The following is a 26,544-nucleotide window of genomic DNA, read 5'->3' on the forward strand; positions in this document are numbered from 1 at the left end:
TGAAATGCAATAGCACCAAATGGGAAAATGATACACTTGTTGAATAGGAAGTATACACTTAACTTCTTTCACATTCATTTGGCACAACTGTAAATCAGAATATTAGATTTACCCTTTATCCTCTAATATTGTTTTGATCTTATTACCAGTGTATAAACTTTTAGAATTAGATGACCTCTAAGTTAACATTAGAGATTATCTGGAATCCTTGGACCCAAAGTAGTCCATACGTCATTTGAGTTGGATGAAAGCCTTTGTGCACTGCAACCTTCACCTCCTGGGTTCAAGAGATTCTCCTGCCTCAGTCTCCCGAGTAGCTGGGACTGCAGGCGCATGCCACCATGCCCAGCTAATTTTTGTATTTTCAGTAGAGATGGGGTTTCACCATGTTGGACAGGATGGACTCGATCTCTTGACTTCGTGATCTGCCTGCCTCAGCCTCCCAAAGTGTTGGGATTACAGGCGTGAGCCACCCCACCCGGCCTGTGAATTTATTTCTATGAAGTGGCTCCTTAGAGGTTTCTGCCCAATACAAAGACATTTCCAGAATCACTCCTAATCTTTCAATGGTTGGGAAATTCAGGCCCGCATAAGAATCATGACTTCTCTGGTTCACAAGTTCAGCATCAGCAATTGGAAACCTCATACCCTTAGTGATAGGCTAATGTTTTTTATTTGACATCAGATGATATTTAGTTTTTCAACTAAAATTGTTTGTTGATAATAATCAGACTTTTCAACTTCAATTCAACGTGCTTCAATGTCCTGGCACAGGATTTCTGGACGATTTTGGATTTAGAAAAAAAAAAAAATTTTATTATGGACTCAGCCTGTTTTCTCTCAGCACAGGTTATTTGCTGGAGCTTAGACTACCAGTATTCTGAAATAGTTCTTATAGATGATATACAACTGCTTATGCTTCTATCAGTAGCAGTCCTTCCATAAATTCCCTGTACCCAGATATCTGTCTACCTAATTATTTAACCACCAATAAACCCAAATATGTACAGTGAAGGTGAACTTTGAATGGTCTTGTGATTCTGAATTTAGTGTAAGTGAGGTCCTCGCCAGCATGGAAGCTTGTCTTTAACATAATTGCCACAAAAATGTACAATATTAAGCACCTTCCTCTGTCTCTCCTTTACTCACCCACTGAGCTCTCTTGTGGATCAAACACAGTTACAAATTACCCCTTCTGATTTATAAGTATCTAAAAGTTTTGATTTATCAATCTTAATTGACTTGCTTCAGAAGCACTAACCAGAAAGGAGAAGCAAAGAGAAAGAGATTAGAAAAGAAAACTTATGTCGACTTTTAAAGAATGCATTGCTGGGAGGTCAAAATTAATACTGTATTCCTTATGAAAACACATTAGTCATTAACACACACTCTCCTCAAGTTTTGAAATAAAATTTTCAAAAATCAAAATGTGTTTTTAAAGACAGGAAACAACTTTCTTGTGAGCTGGGCTAAGTTTGGGTTGGCACCGGTTGCTCAAATATAAAAAGCAAATGAAAAGATGAGAGGCATATTAGTGAAGTGCAATAGCACCAAATGGGAAAAGGGTAGGCATGTTGAATATGAAGGAGACACTTAAATTATCTCACATTCAATTGGCACAACCGTAAAATTAGAATATTAGATTTACCCTTTAACCTCTAATATTGTTTTGATCTTATTACTGCTGTACAAACTTTTACAATTAGATGATTTATAAGTTAATTTAGGATAACGAAGTTATCATCTGGGATCCATGGACCCAAAGTAGACCATATATCATCTGAGTTGGATGAAAACCTTTGTGCATTTATTTCTGTGGTGTGGCTCCTTAGAAGTTTCTGCTCAATACAAAGACATTTCCAGAATCACTCCTAGTCTTTCAACGGTTGAGAAATTCAGGCCCACATAAGAAACATTACTTCTCTACTTCACATGTTGACCACCAGCAATTGGAAACCTCAAATCCTTAATCACAGGCTAATATTCTTTATTTGACATCAGATGATATTTAGTCTTTCAACTAAAATTTTTTGTTGATAATACTCAGACTCTTCAACTTCAATTCAATGTGGTTCAATGTCCCAGCACAAGATTTCTGGCAGATTTTGTATTTAAAAAAAACACAAAAAATGAAAAAAAAAAATGCCCTTCTTATTTTTAACTCAGCCCAGACGGTGATGTCTCACACATTGTCCTTGCTGGGTTCAATAAATCTGACACTTGTCCTGCTGAGCTGATGCAATCCACATCTCACCTCCCCTCAATTTGTTTGTATTCCTTTGATCACAATTGCCATATATTCTGATGCTTTTATTCATAACTAAGAAAAGCATTTTAGATGCTGTCTTTGGCTTTCTTCCAAAAAGCCAACAAGATCACACATTTTAATTCAACAGGCAAACCCTCTGTAGCTTAACCATTTCAAGTTCATTCTAATATTTATTTTTATACATTTTTCAGTTGATAATGATTTTCTACCTTTAAAAAAAGGTACTCTCTTATTTCTTGCAATCAACTTGCCTGCTTTTTACTATGCTGGAAGTTGTTACTCATCTTTTAATAAGGCAAGTCGGTCTAAAGCCAAGAAAGCCAAAGTTGCACTTCGGTCACACCACATTGACACATGAGATACATTATCCCAAAATGTGACTTTAAAAGATCCAGATAGCTCAGGTGAGGTCTTGGGGAAAAAAGGTCTCCTACAACTATTCTGTTCAGGCCACAAGTTTTCTCTTAACTTTGTTCTTAACCTTTTAGATAGATACAGGGCCATGAGATTCTGTAATTTTCCCAGCTCTTGTTATTCAGAGAAAGATGTCTTCTTCATAAATCTCTCAGATAAACATGGAAGGTTAAGCTGTCAGAACTAGAAACTGTGTGATGCAAGTGATTTCTTGTATGACATTAGGTAAACTTCACTTTTCTTGTTCTCGTCTATTTTTGTTTTGTTTTGTTTATGCAGCAAATGGCAATTACATTTATGTTTTCTGTTCTTTCATAGAACATACGATTGAGACAACATGAGAGAAACAGCTTTGTGGGCTGTTGTATACTACAGTACTGTGATAATTAAAAAGGAAAATGTAATAGATTCAGTAAAAAGAACAAGTAGAACCTGAATGGTCTCCAACACAGGTGCTTAAAAATTTGACTGCAGTAACTGTACAGGCTTTAGCTGAGCATAACGTGCCTGATCATCAGCTTTAATACAAAACATTTTCAGCCTTTTCTTAATTGATGTGACTGCATCAAGATGAGCACCTCCAATGTTAGCTCACAAAAGTTTTTATTGGCCGGGCACAGTTGCTCATGCCTGTAATCCCAGCATTTTGAGAGGCTGAGGCAGATGGATCACATGAGGTCAGGAGTTCCAGACCAGCCTGGCCAACACAGCAAAACCCTATCTCTACTGAAGAAAAGTACAAAGCACCAGGTGTGGTGTCAGGTACCTGTAATCCCAGCTAGCAGGGTGACTGAGGCAGGAGAATCGCTTAAACCCAGGAGGCAGAGGTTGGAGTGAGCTGAGATCGCGCCATTGTACTCTAGCCTGGGTGACAAGAGAAAGACTCTGTCTCAAAACAAACAAACAACAAAAAAATAGTTTTCATTAAGCATACAAAATTATTGTTTCTGCCTCAGAAATCATCATGTTCCAGAAAAATAAATAAACTAAGTCTAGATATATTCTAACAAATTTTGGTAAGAAATAAGTAGCATCCTTAGTTCTGCTATGCAGATATTATTAATCTTATACTATATTTAATGAATAAAGTTATGTATGAAGTTTTTGTGTCCTAGCATTTGTAGCATTGGTTGTGTTAAAAATCAGGATAATTATTGGTGATAATTATCAAGATAATACGCCAGGAACATTTATACATTTTTTTAGCTTACTTTGAAAATAAAGTTGAATAAAGGACAAAATGGCCATTGTCACTGTGAAGAAACTTAATAAAGCTTTTCTGCATCTGTAAAACACATTAACATGTGTTTTATTGTACTAATTTATTTAATTAATTATATAAAAATTACATAATTTACATTTATATGATAGCACACAATATCTGAGCTTGGTTGGTTAAGACAAGCTATCCAAAGTCAGATATTACATGCCATTGTATAAATGTTTTTGTCTAACTGTTACTATTTGTGTTGGTTATTCTTAAACACCACATATAGAGTATGCTCAACAATTTAAAAACTAAACATATAAAAATACAAGGACTTCCATTATTTTGCAATATGGCAAACTAAACATTAACTGAATCACTTCCCATAACCATACAACTAATTTTGATGAATAAAATGTAAAAGCAACAAAAATCCTATATACAGAATAGGAGAGAATTCTGTGAGTACTGGAGATTGCATTAACCTGGAATCAATTGTCTATCACTGATAACATGAAAGCCTCTATTATATTCAGTCAGACTAGGGTGCTAGCAGAATGGCAGCTCAGTTAAGAGAAATTCAGAGAAAAACAGGACTTCTGAACAATCACAAGTCAAAGTAGGTTAAAACCTGATTGGAAGAGCAGAGATGTTTACCTGTCTCTGATTCCAAGTGGAGCGGAACAAAAAATAAAATGTCTTCTATGAAAATTCTTTAAGTATTATTTTGTTTATAATTGACACATGATAATTGTACATATTTATGTGGTACAGTTTTATGTTTCATTGCATGTATACATTGCACAATAATCAAATAAAGATTATTAGCATATCTGTCATTTTAATTTATCATTTCTTTGTGGTGATAATATTCAAAATCCTGTCTTCTACTTATCTTGATATATACAACACATTATTACATTATTAGCGATAGTCACCCTACTGTGTACTAGAACACCGTAACTTATTCTTCCTGTCTTACTGCAACTCTGTATATATTGAGCAACTGCTCCCTCTTCCCCCCAACCCTCTGTCTCTGATAACGTCTATTCTACTATCTCCACTTTTTTTTTTTTTTTTTTTTTTTTTGAGATGGAGTCTCACTCAGTCATCCAGACTGGAGTACAACGGAGCGATCTCAGCTCACTGCAAACTCCCCGTCCTGGGTTCAAGCAATTCTCCTGCCTCAGCTTCTCAAGTTACTGGGATTACAGGTATGTGCCACCAGGCCCAGCTAATCTTTGTATTTTTAGTAGAGATGGGATGTTACCATGTTGGCCAGGCTGGTCTCCAACTCCTAAAATCAGGTGATCCATCCACCTCAGTCAGCCTCCCAAAGTGCTGGGATTACAGGCATGGCTGGCCTCTGCTGTCTACACTTGTGTGACAGTAACTTTTTTAGATTCCATATATCAGTAATTTCATGCAGTGTTTTTGTGTATTTGGGCCTGGATTATTTCATTTAACATAACGTCCTCCTCCAGGTTTATCCACGTTGCCACAAATTTCTTTGAGAATTCTTAACAGCAAGCTTGCATTTACGTAAGTCAGGACAGATTTACCACCACCTTTGGGACAAAAAAATCTCCAAGCTGAAAATTTCTTTTTAAAGTGGTTCCAGGTTGGTATTCCTCTCAGACTCCGAGAAAATGTTAAAAAAAGAAAAGAAAATCCAGAAGAATGTGTATTTTCAAAACAAGTCTCAAAGGAGTCACATAAAATTCTAAGTTATATGATATTAATATATGTATAAATAAAAGGAAAATATTTAAACATTTCTCTCCATGTGAATTAGCAGAAAAATAAGGAAATGTTAAACCCATAAAGTCTGCAAGTATTAGAATTATCAGACAAGAATATAATGTTGATATGTTGAATATATTTTTAAAAAATTCTTTGAAAAGTAAAACCAAGTATATCTGAAAAATAATAAAACATAAAATGTAGATATTAATATAATAACAGGATTTAGAAACTCAATGCACAAAAAATACAGTACAGTAGAAACATTAAGATCTATCCTCCATGAGTAAAATGATGAATAGTAATAAAGTAATTAAACCAACTGCAAAACATAAACTACATAAAAATATGAGAAATTATATTTTGAATAAAGTAATTATACATTGAATAAGGTATGAAAATTTAACATAATCTATTTTTAGAATATCTTATGCTTTAGGAGGTTTAGGAGGGAAGATCGCCTGAGGCCAGGAGCCTGAAATCAGCCTGAGAAACTTAGTGAGACTCTGTGTCTGCAAAAATAAAAATAAGATGGACATGGCACACACCTACATTTCCAGCTACTCAGGAAGCTGAGGCTGGAAGATCACTTGCGCCCAAAAATTTGAGGCTGCAGTGAGCTATGGCACCACTGCACCACTCCAGCCTGGGTGACAAAGCAAGGCTTTGGGGGAAAAAAAAAGGTGGGGGAGTAGGGAGAAAAAGCAATAATTAAAAAACACAGCAGAGAGTTTGATGACTGACAGAAAAAAATTATTACTCAAATTGGTAACATAAATAATTTTTTTCAATTTTTTAATTGAAATTAGAACATTGCAAAATACCAAAGACAAAATTAAAAGCAGTCAGTGCATTTTTTCGTGTGTTTGTTGGCAGCATATATGTCTTATTTTGAAAAGTGTCTGTTCATATCCGTCACCCATTTTTGAATGAATTTGTTTGTGTTTTTCTTGTAAATCTGCCACAGTTCTTTTTAGACTGGGGGATGGAGACAGCAAACCACCATGGCACGTATGTACCTATGCAACAAACCTGCAAGATGCAGGATGTGCATATGTACCACAGAGCCCAAAGTAAAAAAAGAAAAAAGAAAAAAAAGCAGTCAGTGACAAAATATAAAAACTAACTGTAAAAGACCTATAATTATATATTGGCAACACTAAAATTCAGAAGATAATGTGATTATGTCATTACAGTGATGAGTGAAAAATATTTAAAAAGTAATTTTGGAAAATCTAAACCCAGTGCCATTATCTTTCAGTAATGAGGGTAAAATAAAAGTGTTTTTAGACACACACAACGTAAAAACATATATACCAATAAACTCTAATTAAGAGAACTTCTAGAGATATTCTTTATTAAAAAAGAAAATTAATGACAAAGGAAGACCTAAGGTTCAATAAAAAATACTGAACAAAGAAAATGATATTATATCAGTAAAACTAAAGGCAGAAATTAATTATACTGGGGGAGTGGCCAAGATGGCTGAATAGGAACAGCTCCAGAGCGCAGTGCCCAGTGAGAACGACAGAGAGGGTGAGTGATCTCTGCATTTCCAACAACGGTAGCAGGTACATCTCAATAGGACAGGTTGGACAGTGGGTGTAGCATAAGGAGGATGAGCTGAGGCAGGGTGGGGCGCTGTCTCACTTGGGAAGTGCAACCAAATGGAGGACTCCCCCATCCTACCAAACAGAGGCCATTGTTGGGGGCTTTTCCAGCCACTCCGCCACTCCAGTTGAGATACTGCACTTCTCCCGTGGTCTTTATGGCCCATAGACCAGGAGTTTCCCACCTGCCAGCCAACAAGCCCTGTGTGTTTTCAGCCAGCTGTTTCAGCCATTGGTGCAGGTTTCCAGCACAAAAACCTGCACAATCTGGGCAGTTGTTTTAACTGGCACCTGGAACTCCTGGGAGACAGAGCCACCCATTCACCTGAAAAAGAGGGGGCTGAAAGCACGGAGCCACGTGATCTGGCTTGGCGCGTCCCATTTCCACAAAGTCTAGCAATCTGAAATGTACTGGCTTGATAGTTTAGCAGCCAGCACAGCAGTTTGAGCTTGACCTGGGACGGTCGAGCTCTGAGGAGGGAAGGGCATCTGCCTTTACCAAGGCGGTCCGCCATTACCCAGGCAATCTGTCATTCCCTAGGCAGTCTTCCATTACTGAGGCAGTTCGCCATTACCAAGGCAGTTCTAACTTTATCTGTGTAAACAGAACTGCAAGGAAGTTTACACAGCAGTCAGGCAGAGCCCACGGCAGCTCAGCAATTCTTCTGTAGGCAGACTGTGACTAGACTGCTTCCTTGATGGTCAGTGCATCTCTGAAAAAAGGCAGCAGCACATCAGGGACTTACAAATAAAGCCCCACCTTCTCGCAACAGAACAGCTGGGAAAAGAGATGGTTGTGAGTTCTACTGGAGCAGACTTAAACATCCCTGCCCAGCAGCTCTGAATGGAACAGCGGAGCTCCCAGCACAGCACTTGAGCTCTGATAAGGGACAGACTGCCTCCTCAGGTACCTCCCTGACCTCTGTATAACCAAAAAGATGCCTCATAAAAGACAGCTCTGGCTGATGTCTGGTGGGTACCCTTGTGGGATGAAGATACCAGAAGAAGGAAAAGGCAGCAACCCTTACTGCTCTGCAGCTCCCGCAGGTGAATCCCAAGAAAGCAGGGTCTGTAGTGGACCTCCAGCAGTCCTGGAGCAGAGAGGCCTGACTGTTAGAAGGAAAACTAAAAAACAGAAAGAAATAACTTCAGCATCAACAGAAAGGATGTTCACTCAGACACCCTTCCCAAAAGTCACCAACTTCAAAGACCAAAGGTAGATAAATCAATGAAGATGGGAAGAAACCAGTGCAAAAAGGATGAAATCACCAAAAACCAGAATGCCTCTCCTCCTCCAAGGGATCACCACTCCTCATCAGCAAGGGAACAAAACTGGATGGAGAATGAGTTGGATGAATTGACAGAAGCAGGCTTCAGAAGGTGGGTAATAACAAACTTCTCTGAACTAAAGGAACATGTTCTAACCCAATGCAAAAAACTAAGAACCTTGAAAAAAAGGTTAAACAAAATGCTAACTAGAATAACCAGCTTAGAGAAGAACACAAATGACATGATGGAGCTGAGAAACACAGCAAGAGAACTTCATGAAGCATAAGTTTCAACAGCCAAATTGACCAATCAGAAGAAAGGATACCAGAGATTGAAGATCAACTCAATGAAATAAAATGAGAAGGCAAGATTTGAGAAAAAGGAGTCAAAAGAAATGAACAAATTCTCCAAGAAATATGGGATTATGTGAAAAGACTTGGTCTATGTTTGGTCAGTGTACTTGAATGTGATGGGGAGAATGAATCCAAGCTGGAAAACACTTCAGGATATTATTCAGGAGAACTTCCCCAACCTAGCAAGGTAGACCAATATTCAAATCCAGGAAATATAGAAAACAACACAAAGATATTCCTCAAGAAGAACAACCCCAAGGCACATAATTGTCAGATTCACCAGGGTTGAAATGAAGGAAAAAATGCTAAGAGCAGCCAGAGAGAAAGGTTGGGTCACCCACATGGGGAAGCCCATCAGACTCACAGCAGATCTCTTGGCAGAAACACTGCAAGCCAGAAGAGAGTGGGGGCCAATATTCAATATCCTTAAAGAAAAGAATTTTCAATCCAGAATTTCAAATCCAGCCAAGCTAAGCTTCATAAGTGAAGGAGAAATAAAATTCTTTTATGGACAAGCAATTTCTGAGAGATTTCATGACCATCAGCCTGTCTTGCAAGAGCTCCTGAAGGAAGCACTAAACATGGAAAGAAATAAACAGTACCAGCCACTGCAAAAATATACCAAATGGTAAAGACCATTGACACAATGAAGAAACTGTGTCAACTAAGGGGCAAAACAACCAGCTAGTATCAAAATGGCAGGATCAAATTCACACATAACAATATTAACCTTAAATGTAAATGGGCTAAATGATGCACTAAGCAAAAGACACAGACTTGCAAATTGGATAAAAAGTCAAGACCCATTGGTGTGTTGTATTCAGAAGACCCATCTCACATGCAAAGACACACAGATACTCAAAATAAAGGGATAGAGGAAGATTTACCAAGCAAATGGAAAGCAAAAAAAAATTTTAAAAAAGCAGGAGTTACAATCCTAGTCTTTGATAAAACGGACTTTAAATCAACAACAATCAAAAGAGACAAAGAAGGGCATTATATAATGGTAAAAGGATCAATGCAACAAGAAGAGCTAATTATCCTAAATATGTATACACTGAATACAGGAGCACCCAGATACATAAAGCAAGTTCTTAATGACCTACAAGGAGACTTGGACTCCCACACAATAATAGTGGGAGACTTTAACACTCTACTGTCAACATTAGACAGATCAACAAGACAGAAAATTAACAAGGATATCCAGGACTTGAACTTAGAATTGGACCAAGCAGACCCAATAGACATCTACAAAGCTCTCCACTCCAAATCCACAGAATATATATTCTTCTCAGCACCACATCACATTTACTCTACAATTGACCACATAAGTGGAAGTAAATCACTCCTCAGCAAATGCAAAAGAGTGGAAATCATAACAAACAGTCTCTCAGACCACAGTGCAATCAAATTAGTACTCAGGATTAAGAAACTCACTCAAAATCGTACAACTACATGGAAACTGAGCAACCTGCTCCTGAATGACTATTGGATAAATAATGAAAAGGGAGGCAGAAATAAAGATGTTCTTTGAAACCAATGAGAATGAAGACACAACATAGCTGAATCTCTGGGACACATTTAAAGTAGTGTCCAGAGGGAAATTTGCAGCACTAAATGTCCATATAAGAAGTGAGGAAAGATCTAAAATCGACATCCTATCATCAAAATTAAAAGAGCTAGAGGAGGAGCAAGAACAAACAAATTCAAAAGTTAGCAGAAGACAAGAAATAACTAAGATCAGAGCAGAACTGAAGGAGCTGGAGAAAAAAAAAGCCCTTCAAAAAGTCAATAAATCCAGGACCTGGTTTTTTTTAAAAGATTGACAAAATAGGTAGATAACTAGCCAGAATGATAAAAAAAAAGAGAGAAGAATAAAATAGATGCAATAAAAAATGATAAAGGGGATATCACCACCAATTCCACAGAAATACAAACTACCATCAGAGATTACTACAAACAACTCGATTCACATAAACCAGTAAATCTAAAAGAAATGGATAAATTCCTGGATACTTACACCCTCCTAACACTAAACCAGGAAGAGTTTTGAATCCCTGAATAGGCCAGTAACAAGGTCAAAAGTAGAGGCAGCAATTAATAGCCTACCAACCAAAAAAAGTCCAGGTCCACACAGGTTCACAGCCGAATTCTACCAGACATACGAAGAGGCGCTGGGACCATTCCTTCTGAATTGATTCCAAACAATACAAAAAGAAGGAATTCTCCCTAGCTCATTTTATGAGACCAACATCTTCCTGATACCAAAACCTTGCAGAGATACAACTAAAAAAGAAAATTTCAGGCCAACATCCATGATGAACATTGATGCAAAAATCTTCAATAAAATACTGGCAAACTGAATGCAACAGCACATCAAAAAGCTTATTCATCACATTCAAGTAGGCTTCATCCTGGGGATGCAAGCCTGGTTCAACATACGCAAATCCATAAACATAATCCATCACATAAACAGAACCAAAGACAAAAACCACATGATTATCTCAATAGAAGATAGATTATCTCTAGAGAAGGCATTCAACAAAATTTAACAGCCCTTTATGCTAAAAACTCTTAACAAACTAGGTATTGATGGAACGTATCTCAAAATAATAAAAGCTGTTTATGACAAACCCACAGCCAATATCATACTGAATGGGCAAAACTGGAAGCATCCCTTTGAAAATTGGCACTAGACAAGAGTAACTTCTCTCACCATTCCTATTCAACATAGTATTGGAAGTTCTACCCAGATCAATGAGACTAAAAAAGAAATAAAGCATATTCAATTGGGAATAGAAGTCAAATTGTCTCTATTTGCAGATGACATGATTGTATATTTAGAAGACCCCACTGTCTCAGCCCATAATCTGCATAAGATGATAAGCAACTTCAGCAAAGTCCCACAATACAAAAAATCAATGTGCAAAAATCACAAGCATTCCCATACACCAATAACAGACAGAGAGCCAAATCATGAGTGAACTCCCATTCACAATTGCTACAAAGAGAATAAAATACCTAAGAATACAACTAACAAAGGACGTCAAGGACCTCTTCAAGGAGAACTACAAACCACTGCTCAAGGAAATAAGAGAGGAAGCAAACAGATGGGAAAAACATTCCATGCTCATGATTAGAAAGAATCAATATCGTGAAAATGGCCATACTGCCCAAAGTAATTTATAGATTCAATGCTTTCCCCATCAAGCTACCATTGACTTTTTTCACACAACTGGAAAAGACCACCTTAAACTTCATATGGAACCAAAAGAGAGCCCACATAGCCAAGACAATCCTAAGCAAAAAGAGCAAAGCTGGAGGCATCATGCTACCTTACTTCTAACTATACTACAAGGCTACAGTAATCAAAACAGCATGGTACTGATACCAAACAGAGATATAGACCAATGGAACAGAACAGAGTCCTCAGAAGTAACACCATACATCTACAACCATCTGATCTTTAACAAACCTGACAAAAATAAGCAATGGGGAAAGGAGTCCCTATTTAATAAATGGTGTTAGGAAAACTGGCTAGCCATGTGCAGAAAAGCTGAACCTGGACCCCTTCCTTACGCCTTACACAAAAATTAACTCTAGATGGATTAAAGATTTAAACATAAGACCTAATACCATAAAAACTCTAGAAGAAAACCTAGGTAATACCATTCAGGACATAGCCATAGGCAAGGACTTCATGACTAAAACACCAAAAGCAATGACAACAAAGGCCAAAATAGACAAACAGGATCTAATTAAACTTAAGAGCTTCTGCACAGCAAAAAAAAAAAAAAAAAAAAACAATCATTAGAGTGAACAGGTAAACAACAGAATGGGAAAAAAATTTTGCAAGCTACCTATCTGACAAAGGGCTAATATCCAGTACCTTACAAAGATGTAAAACAAATTTACAAGAAGAAAATAAACAATCTGTCAAAAAGTGAGCAAAAGAAATGAACAGACATTTTTCAAAAGAAGACATTTATGTGGCCAAGAAACATGAAAAAATGCTCATCATCACAATGGTCATTACAGAAATGCAAATCAAAACCACATTCAGATATAGTACCATCTCACACCAGTTAGAATGTCAATCATTAAAAAAATCTGGAGACAACAGATGCTGGAGAAGATGTGGAGAAACAGGAACACATTTACACTGTTGGTGGGAGTGTAAATTAGTTCAACTATTGTGGAAGACACTATGGCAATTCCTCAAGGATCTAGAAATATAAATACCATTTGACCCAGCAATCCCATTACTGGGTATATAACCAAAGGATTGTAAATCGTTCTATTATAAAGACACATGCACACATATGTTCATTGTGGCACTGTTTGCAATAGCAAAAACCTGGAACCAACCCAATTGCCCATCAATGATAGCCTGGACAAGGAAAATTGGACACATATACACCATGGAATATTATGCAGCCATAAGAAATGATGAGTTTGTGTCCTTTGTAGGGACATGGATGAATCTGGAATCCATCATTCTCAGCAAACTGACACAAGAATAGAAAACCAAACACACCATGTTCTCACTCATAGGTGGGTGTTGAACAATGAGAACACGTGGACACATGTGTGGGAGTGGAGCAACACACACTGGGGTTAGGGGAGGGACAGTAGTGGGTGGGGAGGTTGGGGAGGGATAACAGAGAGAAAAATTCAGATATAGGTGATGGGGGGATGGAGGTGGCAAACCACCTTGCCATGTAAGTACCTATGCAACAACCCTGCATGATCTGCACATGTACCCCAGAACCTAAAGTACAATTAAAAAAATATCTATACTTCACCACCCATAGATAGCTACTGTTAACTTGTAGTTTTATTACCTATAAGTTTTTTCTTTGGATAGTTAGCAATTTTAAAATATATGTATCATATCACATATTTAATTCTTAAAAAATATCTCCTTACTAAAATGTAATGCATACTCACAGGTGAAAAATGAGGATGTACATAAAAGTACTGCAAATATACTTAGAGGTTACAGTTATTGTTAATAATTTACTATATTGAAATTATATAATATAAATATATATTAAAATAAATGAAGTATAAATACTTATGATTTTGTATTTATTCAATAAATATTAATACATATCATAAACTCCTTTATATGTACAAGATATAATGCTGATTAAGAGAGGCCAAGTACCAGACTTTCCTTCTACCTCCTTCCATTTGGAGAAAGAAGCAATAAACAAGAAAAAAAATCAATTTTTGTTTCAGATGGCATGATAGACTTGGTAACTGAACAAACTCTTGTTGAAATCAATTGCAATTGCTAGATAAAATATTCTTACAAACCCATTCCTCTCAAATCACAGATAATCTTGCAAGAAAGATAAAAATTTTTAGATTTCAAATTAAAAGTAGAAACTCAGAGTTAAAAGTAAAGAACTGAAACACGTTGTTACCTGAGGGTGTTTGCCAAACCAAAGAAAGCCAAGCTTAGATTTTAATGATCTCAAGAAGTACAGAGGACAAGGGAGAAATCTCATATCCAGAATAGGTGGAAATTTCAACAGAAATCTCCAAGGGGAATTTCTATCTCAATTTGACCTTAGGTATAAACAGAAAACATCTTCAATAATTGATAGACATAAAATCATATTTGTTAATACAGTTTAAAAAGTAAGAAAAGAATATATGACAATGAAAATGACAAAATGTCTGTGAAAAAACACTAAATAAGATTTATGAAAGTGAAAAGTAAAACAATTTAAGTAATTCAATATATGGAATTATCAGTATTTTGGGGGTTTCTGTATGGAAAATGATCTCCTCTCTCTCATTACATTCTCCTCATGTATAGTCTAGTCTGTTATTTCTGTGATAGAATCTCTCCTATCACTTTTGCATTGTTTTTCCAGAAATTTGTTAAATTAACTTATCCACTATAGGTAATGTCTCCTATTATTTTCATGTGATACGTTCATTCATTTTATTCCATTAGAATCATTGTAACTGGATTTCTTTTTTTTTTTTCCATTTATTTATTTTATTGCATTTTAGGTTTTGGGGTACATGTGAAGAACATGCAAGATTGTTGCATAGGTACACACGTGGCAGTGTGATTTGCTGCATTCCTCCCCATCACCTACATCTGGCATCACTCCCCTTGCTATCTCTCCCCAACTCCCCACCCCCCACTGTCCCTCTCCTATTTTCCCCCAACTGACCCCAGTGTGTAGTACTCCCCTCCCCACATGTAACTGGATTTCTAGCAAAGACTTGGAACCAACCCAATGCCCATAAATGATAGACTGGCTAAGGTAAATGTGGCACATATACACCATGGAATACTATATAGCTATAAAAAAGGATGAGTTCATGTCCTTTGCAGGGACATTGATGAAGCTGGAAACCATCATTCTCAGCAAACTAACACAAGAGCAGAAAACAAAACACTGCATGTTCTCCCTCATTAAGTGGGAGTTTAACAATGAAACACATGAACACAGGGAGGGGAACATCACACACCAGGGCCTATCGGGTGTAGCAAACTGGGGGAGAGATAACATTAGAAGTACCTAATGTAGATGATGGGGTGATGGATGCAGCCAACCACCATAGCACATGTATATCTATGTAACAAACCTGCACATTCTGTACATGTACCCCAGAACTTAAAGCATAATAAAAAAAAATTCTATCTGAAAACATTTAATGTTTCTGTAGTATCTGATCATGTGACAAAGAAAGAGGTGCTTTATAAACTAATCTTACAGAATAGAGTAACTAAGATTTCCTTTAGTACATCTTGAAAAAATGAATAAGAAGGAAAATTATTTCAGTCACACAAATAATATATCAATTCAAAAAATTCAAGGGTAAGATGATATGGTTCTGAGAGATACATAAAAACAACAAAAGCTAGATAACCAAAGTAAGTGCAAGATGCGATATAAGAACAGAAGGGAAGGATTATGAATTAATATTTTAAACAAGGGAAATATTGTCTCACAATATTTGTCTCAAATAGTGTGGTTGGCAATGTCTTAATCTCATAAATATCATACTAGTGCAATGCTAAAGCAAACAAAGATGCAAATAAATTCTAAATCTCAGAGAAATTTCTGAGAAGCTACCAGTGGACCTCTCATAATATACATAATCTGTTTTCGATTTAGTTGGTTGATAGAAATCAACTGATCTAGAGAGGTATAATTTATTATATCTATATGCCTGCTTTCCTATCTTATGTTCTCCTTGATTAATGCTATTATGGTTTTTATGCTTTGGAACAAAATAAAAGAAATCTATATTTTTATACTTTAAAAGCAGTCGTTCTTAAATTGAGTAAAAGTCCCCTTTAGGAATTTAACAAAAGCTTAGACTTTTAGAAATACTTATTCATTCATTTATTCATTCAATACACATGTTGAATTCTTATCATGCGTTAGGTATTATTTGAAGTATGAATACAGCAACAAGTTGAAAAGACAAGATACCTTATATTATGGTAATAGGAACGAGACCAGTCAAAAATAAAAGATTATTGCAGGTTGTGATAATGTGATGAAAGAAATAAGCAAATTAATCAAAGATGGAGACTAATTGGGGGATAACTGTCGTAGCTAGTGTTTCAAGGGATGCATCTCCGAGAATTTTATCTTTGAGCTGAAACCTGAAAGGTGAGGAGAACTCCAGGCAGAGGTAAGAACAACCCAGTGGTGAGAAGGACTGAATATATTCAAGAAACAGAAAAGATAACTGCAGCCACACCACAATGAGAAGTACAAGTATGGAGCTTAAGTAGGGAGCATAGTGTTTCAAGCCTTGAAGACAGCAATAAGTTACCCGGGATTCCACTGAAGCTTAATGAAGTGCTTCTGACAGTGTGTCAGCATAATCCTATAAATATTCCAAAAATATATCTCTCTTTGTTGTGTGGAGGGTCAATAGAAGAAGCAAGAAGAACATTAAGTAAATTATTCTAACCCATCAGAAATAGGAGGATTGTAGCTGGGGCATAAGGTGGTGGCTGTAAAAATAAATATAACTGGAAAGATTCAGGATGGCAGAGATAACCAGGGGATTTTCTGGATTAATTTGGAAAATGAGACAAAGGAGTGACCAAGATGATGTATAGTTTTCGTCTAGACAAATATGTGATAGTGATGGTAACTCTATATATAAAGATAAAACAACCTGGTAAAGAGAATCAGGAATTTCTATTTTGCATTTATTGAGACATAGAGATATATAATGACATATATGTACAAAAAAACCTCAATAAGTCTACAAAACAACTGCTGAAACTAATGAGTGAGAATAAAAGGTTAATATTAAAAATGTTTTTTACTTGTATATGCTGGCAGTAAGTAAATAGAAAAATAAAAATTGTTCAAAATCCATTCATGACAGCACTCAAATTCAATACTTTGATAAATACAACAGAAAAAACAAAGATATCACACTAAATATTATGAATATTTAATGTGAGAAACTGAAGTTCCAAATAAATGGTATGATTGAAAGTCTCAATATTGTTAAATGTCAATTATCCAAAAATTATCTATACTTTCAATGCAGTTCCAATCAAAATCCTATAGGCTTTTTTTGGCAAACTCTACAATCCGATTCTACAATTTATTTGGAAATTCAAAGGACTTAGCGTTACCTTGCTAAGCACTTCCTTTAAAAGAAGAACAAAGTTAGAATAATTACCATACTTGATTTCAAGACAAAACAAAGCTTACAGAAATCAAGACGCTTTGGGAGTGGCAAAAGTTTAAAGATATAGAGGGATGAGATCAAAGTCACAAGTTCAGAAATGGACCCACATATATATTATTGATTTTTTTTACAAAGGCGCTAAGACAATTCAATAGAGAAAGAAAATACTTTTCAATAAATTTTGCTAGAACAACTAAATTTCTAAATGAAAGTAAGATAAGAAATTCGTATCTCATACCATACACTGAAAATTGATTAGAGACTTAGATGTAAATCCTAAAATTATAAAATTTTTAGAGAGGTTAAGAAAAGTTTACTTAGAACACAAATATTATTAACCATTATAAAAACATTAATAAATTGGTTTAATCAAAAGTTTTGACACAGAAATATAAACTATTATTATATTTGGTCTCATGGCACTTTGAAAGTCTGGAAAGTTTTGAGGAAAATGTAAATAAGCAACATTCCAACCAGTAAATAAAGATGTATAAAGGCATTCCAGATAAAAGAATTTATGCAAGAAACGACAAAAAGGAATGGGAATGCAAAGCATGTACAAAAACAATGTCCAACTCTCTAAACGACTGAATACATCAGGGCAAGTTCACTGAATGAACATGTTGGTTCCACTTTGTGGCATGATTTGAATGCCATTGGTAAACATTTGGAATTTATTCTCTTGATGATGGGAAGCTATTTATGGTTTTGCTTGGGGAAGAAACATTAAACAGCGATCTTAAAATGTTTATTTAATATCAGGCATCAAACTAAACTGTAATATGCATAATCTTGTTTAAGCCTTGCAATACATCAGAGAATAAGATTGTAAAATTGAGGAAATAGATTTTCAAAAAGATAAATAAGATGAAAAGGTAAAACAGCTTGAAAATGCAAGAAATTGTTTAAAAACAGGTATCCTAATTTGGGGTTCAGGGTTTATTCCAGTCCACCTATCTGATTAAATCTGCTTTTTAAAACATTTCTTTGGAACCGTTATTTATGAGATACTCCAGTGAGACAAAAAAAAAAATCCAGTTATGGAGTTCATATAGGAATTTTCTGCACAAAAGAACAAAAGCACCAAATAATAAGGGCCTGAACTAGAATAAGGGATGGAAATAAAAGGTCAGATGGGATAGGTTATGTGAAGTTATTACAAAGACCGCTGGACAACTGGGTATTTTCCCTCTGGGCTACTTTAATTTTGAAGAAGAAAATAAAAACTAAATTGCATTTTATTGTTATTTATTTGGCCAACTAGCTTAAGAGGAGAAAAATTAAAATAGCAGAATATAAAAGCAAGTGCCAATGAAGACTTTAGAAGAATGGATACTATGATATCCTGTCTTCTCTTTCTTTTCTAAAAACAAAGGAGAAATAAAAGCTTTCAACGTTTTTAGCTTTTCGAATCCACCCACTTACACCTGTTCAGAAACATCTGTTTTCCTGTAAAATGGAAACCAGAAAAAATCAAAAGTCCAGCTAGTAATAACATATGGTGAAGAGAAAAACTTTTTTGTTAGTTCAGTTTTGTTTTTTATTTTTAGAATATATATTTAGAACTAAACTGCACATTATTGGTTAGGTATAAATATGGGAATCTCCCTCATTATACTTTGGATTCCTGCTACTTCCTTATTTGTTAATGTGGTTAGCACATCACTTACTTTCAAATGATTTTAGCGATACATGGGTATTCTGGGTATTTTGTGGTGTTAATTTATTAAGATTTGGATATATAGAGAGTAAACTCCATTATCTCAGAATACAGTTAAAACCCCTGACATCTTTTATGTTGGAATTGCAATGACCCTAAGCATGTCTAAATTAATTATAATCTAACACAACAATGAATCTTAGCAAGGTAGTGTCTAACTAAGAAGAAGATACATTTGACTTGAGAAATAAACACGGAGACAAGGCATACTTAAAATAGGAAAGGGGCCATCCCAGACAAAGTCAATAATAGGGGTAAAGATTCTGAAACCAAAACCAGCCTGGAATTTTCGATGGATAGAAAAAAGTCAGTCCGGTGTGTCTGAAGCCAGAGCAGATGAAAGAAGCAGTGAAAGATTAGCTTGGAAAGATGGCAGAAACAAGATCAGGCTTGCTTTGGAGGCTGTAAAGAAAATATTCTTTCTATTTATAATGAGAATTCCTTGGAGTGTTTTAATTAAGAACGTAACCGATCCAAATTACATTTTTAAAAGTTTGCGCTGGTGTCTCTGGATAATGAAAGTAGGAGTTCAGGGATTGAAGCAAGAAGACCAGTTAAACAACTTTAACAACCCCGGATAAGAAATAATTGAAGTCTTGGACTGGAGCATTGGAGATGATGGGAAGTGTTCATAGTTGAGATACAGAGTAGAAGAATAATAGATTTGGGTATAAATTAGCATTGAGTTTATTCAGTTAGACTGTGTTGTGTAGAATTTATTTTTAAAAAGGCAAAGAACAATCTCTGATATTTTTAACAATAATTAAATGAATGAAGCTAAAAACTAGAATTTCTCTATTTGGTACACAATGGCTTTTAGAACCAGACTATTAAGCCATTTTATTTATTTTATTTATTTTTTGAGACAGGTTCTTACTCTGTCGCCCAGGCTAGAGTGCAGTGGCATGAACACAGCTCACTGCGGCCTTGGCTTCCCAGTTGTGAGTCTCCCACCTCAGTACAGAGTAGCCGGGACTACAGGCGTGTGCCATCACGCCCAACTAATTTTCATATTATTTGTAGGGATGGGGTTTTGCCATGTTGCCCACGCTAGAATAAAGCCATTTTGATTCATAAAAGGACACTGACAATATAACATTTATACCAAACACAATTGTTTATTCACATGTTTTTTATAAAACTTCTGAATATCTTACTGTGTCATTTATCTGCTCTTAAACACTTCGAGTTATGTTATTTTAGCAGAGGTTTCATTTAAGGAACATGTCATATATAAAATTTCAAGAAAAATAGATAATTACACACAGAAATCTTTAAGGGTTAATTTCCAGTGTACATGAGACTTTGTTTTAGGTTTCTCTATACATAAGTAACATATAACTGAACGATGTGATAGTAAACATGGCCCATACTTCAAAATGAAAGCCTAATTTCTACTAGAGAAATGACTATTTCGTTGGAATTGTGGGAACAGTTTACATTTTCTGCTAATGTATGTTCAAATTCAAGCAGTGTTTGTATAATGAGACAGTCTACCTTAAGCACTAATAATGGTTTGCTGCATGATCATCACAATAACAATGTGTTGTAGTTTATCACACCTGCCATTGAAGGAACTCTAAGAATTTCACAAACAGCCCCTCATTAATCTATTCACTTAGCTCCTTTCCCCTTGAAAGCGTCTAAGCTCTTTAAGAAATTATGCAGCATCTATAGGAAAAAGGTTTTGGAACATTCAGTGAAAAAGAAAGGACTGAAACAGGGCTTCAGGGTTGCAAAGATGTAATTCCAAGTGAAAAAATCTGGAGAACCGACGCAGGTATATATATAATCAATTTCTGTTTTGTTAAAATGGGAAACACTCTAAAATATTTAGACCAAGTTCTTCATTTTAAAAATTAAGCATCCCTGTCTAGTTTCTTACTCATCTGTTCTCCCTGGCAGTTTGGAGCTTACTGAAGACCTGGGGGTCTGTCATGCTAAAACAAATTACATATTACATCAGTACTATATAATTATATAGCTAAAAATTTTTTCCTATAAAACTAAATTTGATGCTATGTTCATGTACGATATACTTGGTATTCTAAAATATTCTGAAATGTTATTCATACTGTTTAATAATACAGCATAAAGTATACACTGAATATCTTAAATAGGTATATGTTCTTGATTGTTTGCCATAAAATGTTAGACTAGTTAGAATGTTAACAGACAACAAGTAATTGTTCTTTCATTTTATAATCTCTTTATAGATCTACTTACATCATTAGATTATTGATTTTATAAGCACTTACAGAATACCCTCATTTGATAGCTGTTACATAACTTCCCCAAAATGCTAAACCTTTAGCAATTTTTTTTTTTTTTTTTTGAGATGGAGTCTTACTGTGTCACCCAAGCTGGAGCGCAGTGGCACAATCTCGGCTCACTGCAACCTCTGCCTTCCAGGTTCAAGTGATTCTTCTGCCTCAGTCTCCCAAGTAGCTGGGACTACAGGAGCCCGCCACCACACCTGGTTAAGTTTTTGCATTTTTAGTAGAAACTCGGTTTCACCCCATTAGCCAGGATGGTCTAGATCTCCTGATCAGGTGATCCACCTGCCTTGGCCTCCCAAAGTGCTGGCATTACAGGCGTGAGCCACCTAAGGAAGTATTTTTTATAAATAACAAATAACTCTGAAAACATTCTGCTGATAAAATGAGTTAACATTCACTTGAATTTAATGGAAAAGTTTTAGAAAGACAATAAGGAGATATTTCATATTTACAAAGAGTAATTTTCATAACAAAAAGATATTTTATTTTATTAAAACATTCACATTAGGATGTACATAGAAAATCACTTTAGATATCCCTGTGTTAACTGTATATTTTATGTTAAAATATTACTTAAAGCTCATATGACGGGAAATTGTTTATACAGGGAGAATATTTAGGTTCTTAAAACGTAATAGGTTTGGATGTAGTTGAGAAGCTGCAAAGTTTCATTAAAAATGTAGCAGCAAGCAGACACACCCAATTAATTATTTAAATGTTAAATCAAGCATTCATCTATAGGTGAAATAGACTAGTCAAGATAAATGTCTTCTGAATTAGAAAAGGGCAGTCACATTTGCAAGTGACATATATAGATATAAATCTCCTGAATGAATGGAATCAGGGTGCCTAACTGAATTTAAAAATCATGTCACTTAAACCTTTCTCAGCTTTAGCACAAAGCATGCCTTCATTTTTTGTATTTTTTTTTACTTATTTTTTTTAATTTTTTAATTTTATTGCCTTCTTTTTTTTTTTTTGGTTTTGCTTTGTTTTTAAATTTATTTTATTGCATTTTAGGTTTGGGGGTACATGTGAAGAACATGCAAGATTGTCGCATAGGTACACACGTGGCAGTGTGATTTGCTGCCTTCGTCCCCATCACCCATATCTGGCATTTCTCCCCATGCTATCTCTCCCCAACTCCCCACCACCTACTGTCCCTCCCCTATTTCCCCCCAACAGACCCAAGTGTGTAGTGCTCCCCTCCCTGTGTCCATGTGTTCTCATTGTTCAACACCCACCTATGAGTGAGAACATGCAGTGTTTGATCTTCTGCTCTTGTGTCAGTTTGCTGAGAATGATGGTTTCCAGGTTCATCCATGTCCCTACAAAGGACACAAACTCATCATTTTTGATGGCTTCATAATATTCCATGGCGTATATGTGCCACATTTTCCCTGTCCAGTCTATCATCAATGAGCATTTGGGTTGGTTCCAGGTCTTTGCTATTGTAAACAGTGCTGCAATGAACATTCGTGTGCACGTGTCCTTATAATAGAACGATTTGTAATCCTTTGGATATATACCCAGTAATGGGATTGCTGGGTCAAATGGAATTTCTATTTCTAGGTCCTTGAGGAGCCTTCTTTATTTTTAATGAAAATCTGAATTACCTGCAGAAGAAAGCCTAAAAAATGACTCAAAACTTAGTAATTATTGGAACTGGCTAGAAACCTGGGGATGTAAACATCCAGTGAATCTTAATTGTCGAAAGACTATCACAGCAAATACCTATGTAGACACTTTCTCTGATAAAAGTCAGCCACTTTATCATCATGTTATCAAAAATAATTTTTAAGTGATACATAATATATAGGTGGTGTTGAAGCCTCTCATGCTCATCTTGCATTCCATGGCCCATCTTAAAAGGTATCAAATGTGCTTAATTTTTCATTTGTCAATACCCTTCATGGTTGCATATATTTACCTCCTATATTTGCTCTGTTGAGTAGGAACTATATTATTTTGTATGTTTTAGGCTTTATATATGTATTATGTACTATACATATTTTTCTGCAACTTGCTTTTTGCCATGATCTTAACATTCCTTAATATTTATCTTTGTTGATATGTATAATATAGTGATTCATTTAAAGTACCCTATAGTATATTACATTATGGATATATTATAATTTATATATATAAATTATATTTATATATTATAATTCATTCATCTATTTACATTAATGAACATTCAGATTTTCTTTTATCATAATACAGCAATGTTCTCTTTTGTGTATGTCTTTTTAATCACATGAATGTTTCTCTGAAAATTGTTTTCACATCTTTAATTTTACTACATATCATCAAATTGATCTAATTATATTTACTATTATCTGCTCCATCAAAGAATAAACATTAGTGGTTTCACACATAACTGTACATATTATTGCCAGATCTTTAATTTTTATATGATATTGTAATGTATTATTTTACAAAATATAAATGATCCTATTTCCTAGGAAGCATGAGCATCTTTCAATGTTACCTGACCTTTTGTCTCCATTTTGTGCTGCTACAACAGAACACTACAGACTGGGGAATTCATAACAAACAAACAGAAATTTACTGGCTCATGCTTTTAGAGGCTGGAAAGTCAAAGACTGGGAGGCTAGAATCTGGTGAAGGTCTTCTTGCTGTGTCATCCCATGGCAGAAGAGCAAAGAAAGAGCAAGAATGAGAGAGAGAGAGAGAGAACGGGGGCCAAATCTTTTTATGGAAAACCTAATCCCAAGATAAGCAAGCCCAAATTCCATAATAATGGCAATTCATTCATAAGGGCAGAGCTGATATGGTTTGGCTATGTCCCCACTCAAATCTCATCTTGAATTGTAATCCCCATAATTCCCACATGTCAAGGGAGGGGCCCAGTGGGAGGAGATTGGATCATGGGGGCAGTTTCCACCATGCTGTTCTCATGACAGTGAGTGAGTTTTCAGAAGATTTGATGATTTTATAAGTGTTTGACAGTTCTTTCTGCAAACATTCTTCTCTTTCCTGCCATCTTCTGAACAATGTGACTGCTTCCCCTTCCAACATGATGGTAAGTTTCCTGAGACCTCCCCAGCCATGCAGAACTGTGAGTCAGTTAAACTTCTTTTCTTTACAAATTACCCAGTCTTGGGTATTCTTTATAACAGTGTGAAACGAACTAATACAAGAGTCTTCATAGCCTTATTACCTCTTAAATGTCTCATGTCCCAACGATGCTGCATTGGGGATCAATCTTATAGCACATAAACTTTGGGGGACACATGCAAACCAAAGCACCATTGATTAATCCTTTGATATGAACCTTACCCATTTTATTTAAGATTGTTTTTAAATCATAAAGACGTTTTAAAGATATGAATAATCACATCACAGAAGAAGATAATCAAATAGTCGTCACATGCCAAGAAATATTCATTCTAAAGAATGATCCAGATATAAAATTGATATGCTTGGTATTTGGTAGGAGTGTCTGTTGGGTTTATTCCTGATTTACACATATTATTGTTAGATTTTTATCTTTTACACAATCTAAAGGCAATTGTTTCCCCTTTAGTGAGCAGAAGCATCATGTAATGTTCATAAAGCCCTAAAAGTTAAGAATAATTAACACAACATTTCATTGACTTAGGCCTGGAAAAGTCCATCAACTGGCTCAAATTCACCCAGCCAGAAATGAAAAATGTCAGGTTTGAAACTAAAGAGTATGGTTCTGTGTTGTTATTTGTTTAACCATTCTACTATCCTTTCTCTCTAAATGAACTATAGCAAAGTTTTTCTTCTTTTCCAATCCTAATACCTCTTATTTCTTTATCTTTTGCTTCTAGAATTGTGAGGATGATATAATGTTAATAGAAGTTCTGGTGTTAAGAACATTGAACATTTTTTTAATCTATTCATACCTTTAAATAACACACAATTGATCTATGAGTTTTAGGAATAACATTTGTTTTTAAATTGATAGAGTAGCTCTACAGCACTGTAATTAAAGACAGTAGGACTAGAGCCAGGCTACCTAAAATGCAAACCCAATTGATATGGTTTGGCTGTGTCCCCACACAAATTTCACCTTGAATTGTAATCATCCTCACATATCAAGGGCAGGGTCAGGGAGAGATAACTGGATCATTAATTTCCCCATAATGTGCTCCTGGTAGTGAATAAGTCTCACAAGATTTGATGGTTTTATCAATGGAAGTTCCCCTGTGCAATTTCTCTTACCTGCCATCATAGGAACAGATATGATAGGAAGAGTTAGACTGTGACCCAGGCACTTACCCACCCTCCATCATTGACAAGAATAAGGTTTTCATTTCTACATGGTGTGCCCTGACCTAGATTTTATTAGCCCACCCTGTAAAATAAAGGGGATGAACTAGATAATCTATGGATCTCTCTAAAATGACATGTAGATAGCAATTGATAAAGAGGTAGAATAACAAGTCAGACAGAAATGAGTTGCCTAATTAAATGCTGATTCCGAATCAACTGGCTACCCCATGAAAAAAAAATTTGCTATTTTACACTGTATACAACATAAATTTCAAAGTAAAATATTCAAAAGTAAAGCCTTGAAATTTTAGAGGTAAATATTTTGTATTACCTCAGTATAGAAAAATAAATTTAAAAACAGGAATTAGTACCAAACTTAAAGAAAAAGATAATTAGATTTGACTCTCTTAAAATTAAATACATGAAATACTAAAATATCAACATATAAACATTAAAGTAAAATTAAAATATATAAAATGTTAATATATAAATTTACTAATAGCTATTCATAACATATATATTATATAGATATAGACAATGGAAGATATATACACAGCAAAGTGAAAAAATATCAGTGATTAGCAGAATATACTAGTATCAGTAAGTTAAAGGCAAAAAAAAAAAAGTGAATGGGAGAGTTTTGGTAGACTTTAAAAAGCAACTAGAATTCTCCACATTAAAATTATTTTAGGCCAGGCACAGTGGCTCATGCCTATA

This window comes from Sapajus apella, unplaced genomic scaffold (assembly GCF_009761245.1).
Source record: "Sapajus apella isolate SASKATOON/1434 unplaced genomic scaffold, GSC_monkey_1.0 scaffold38, whole genome shotgun sequence".
Taxonomy (NCBI): domain Eukaryota; kingdom Metazoa; phylum Chordata; class Mammalia; order Primates; family Cebidae; genus Sapajus; species Sapajus apella.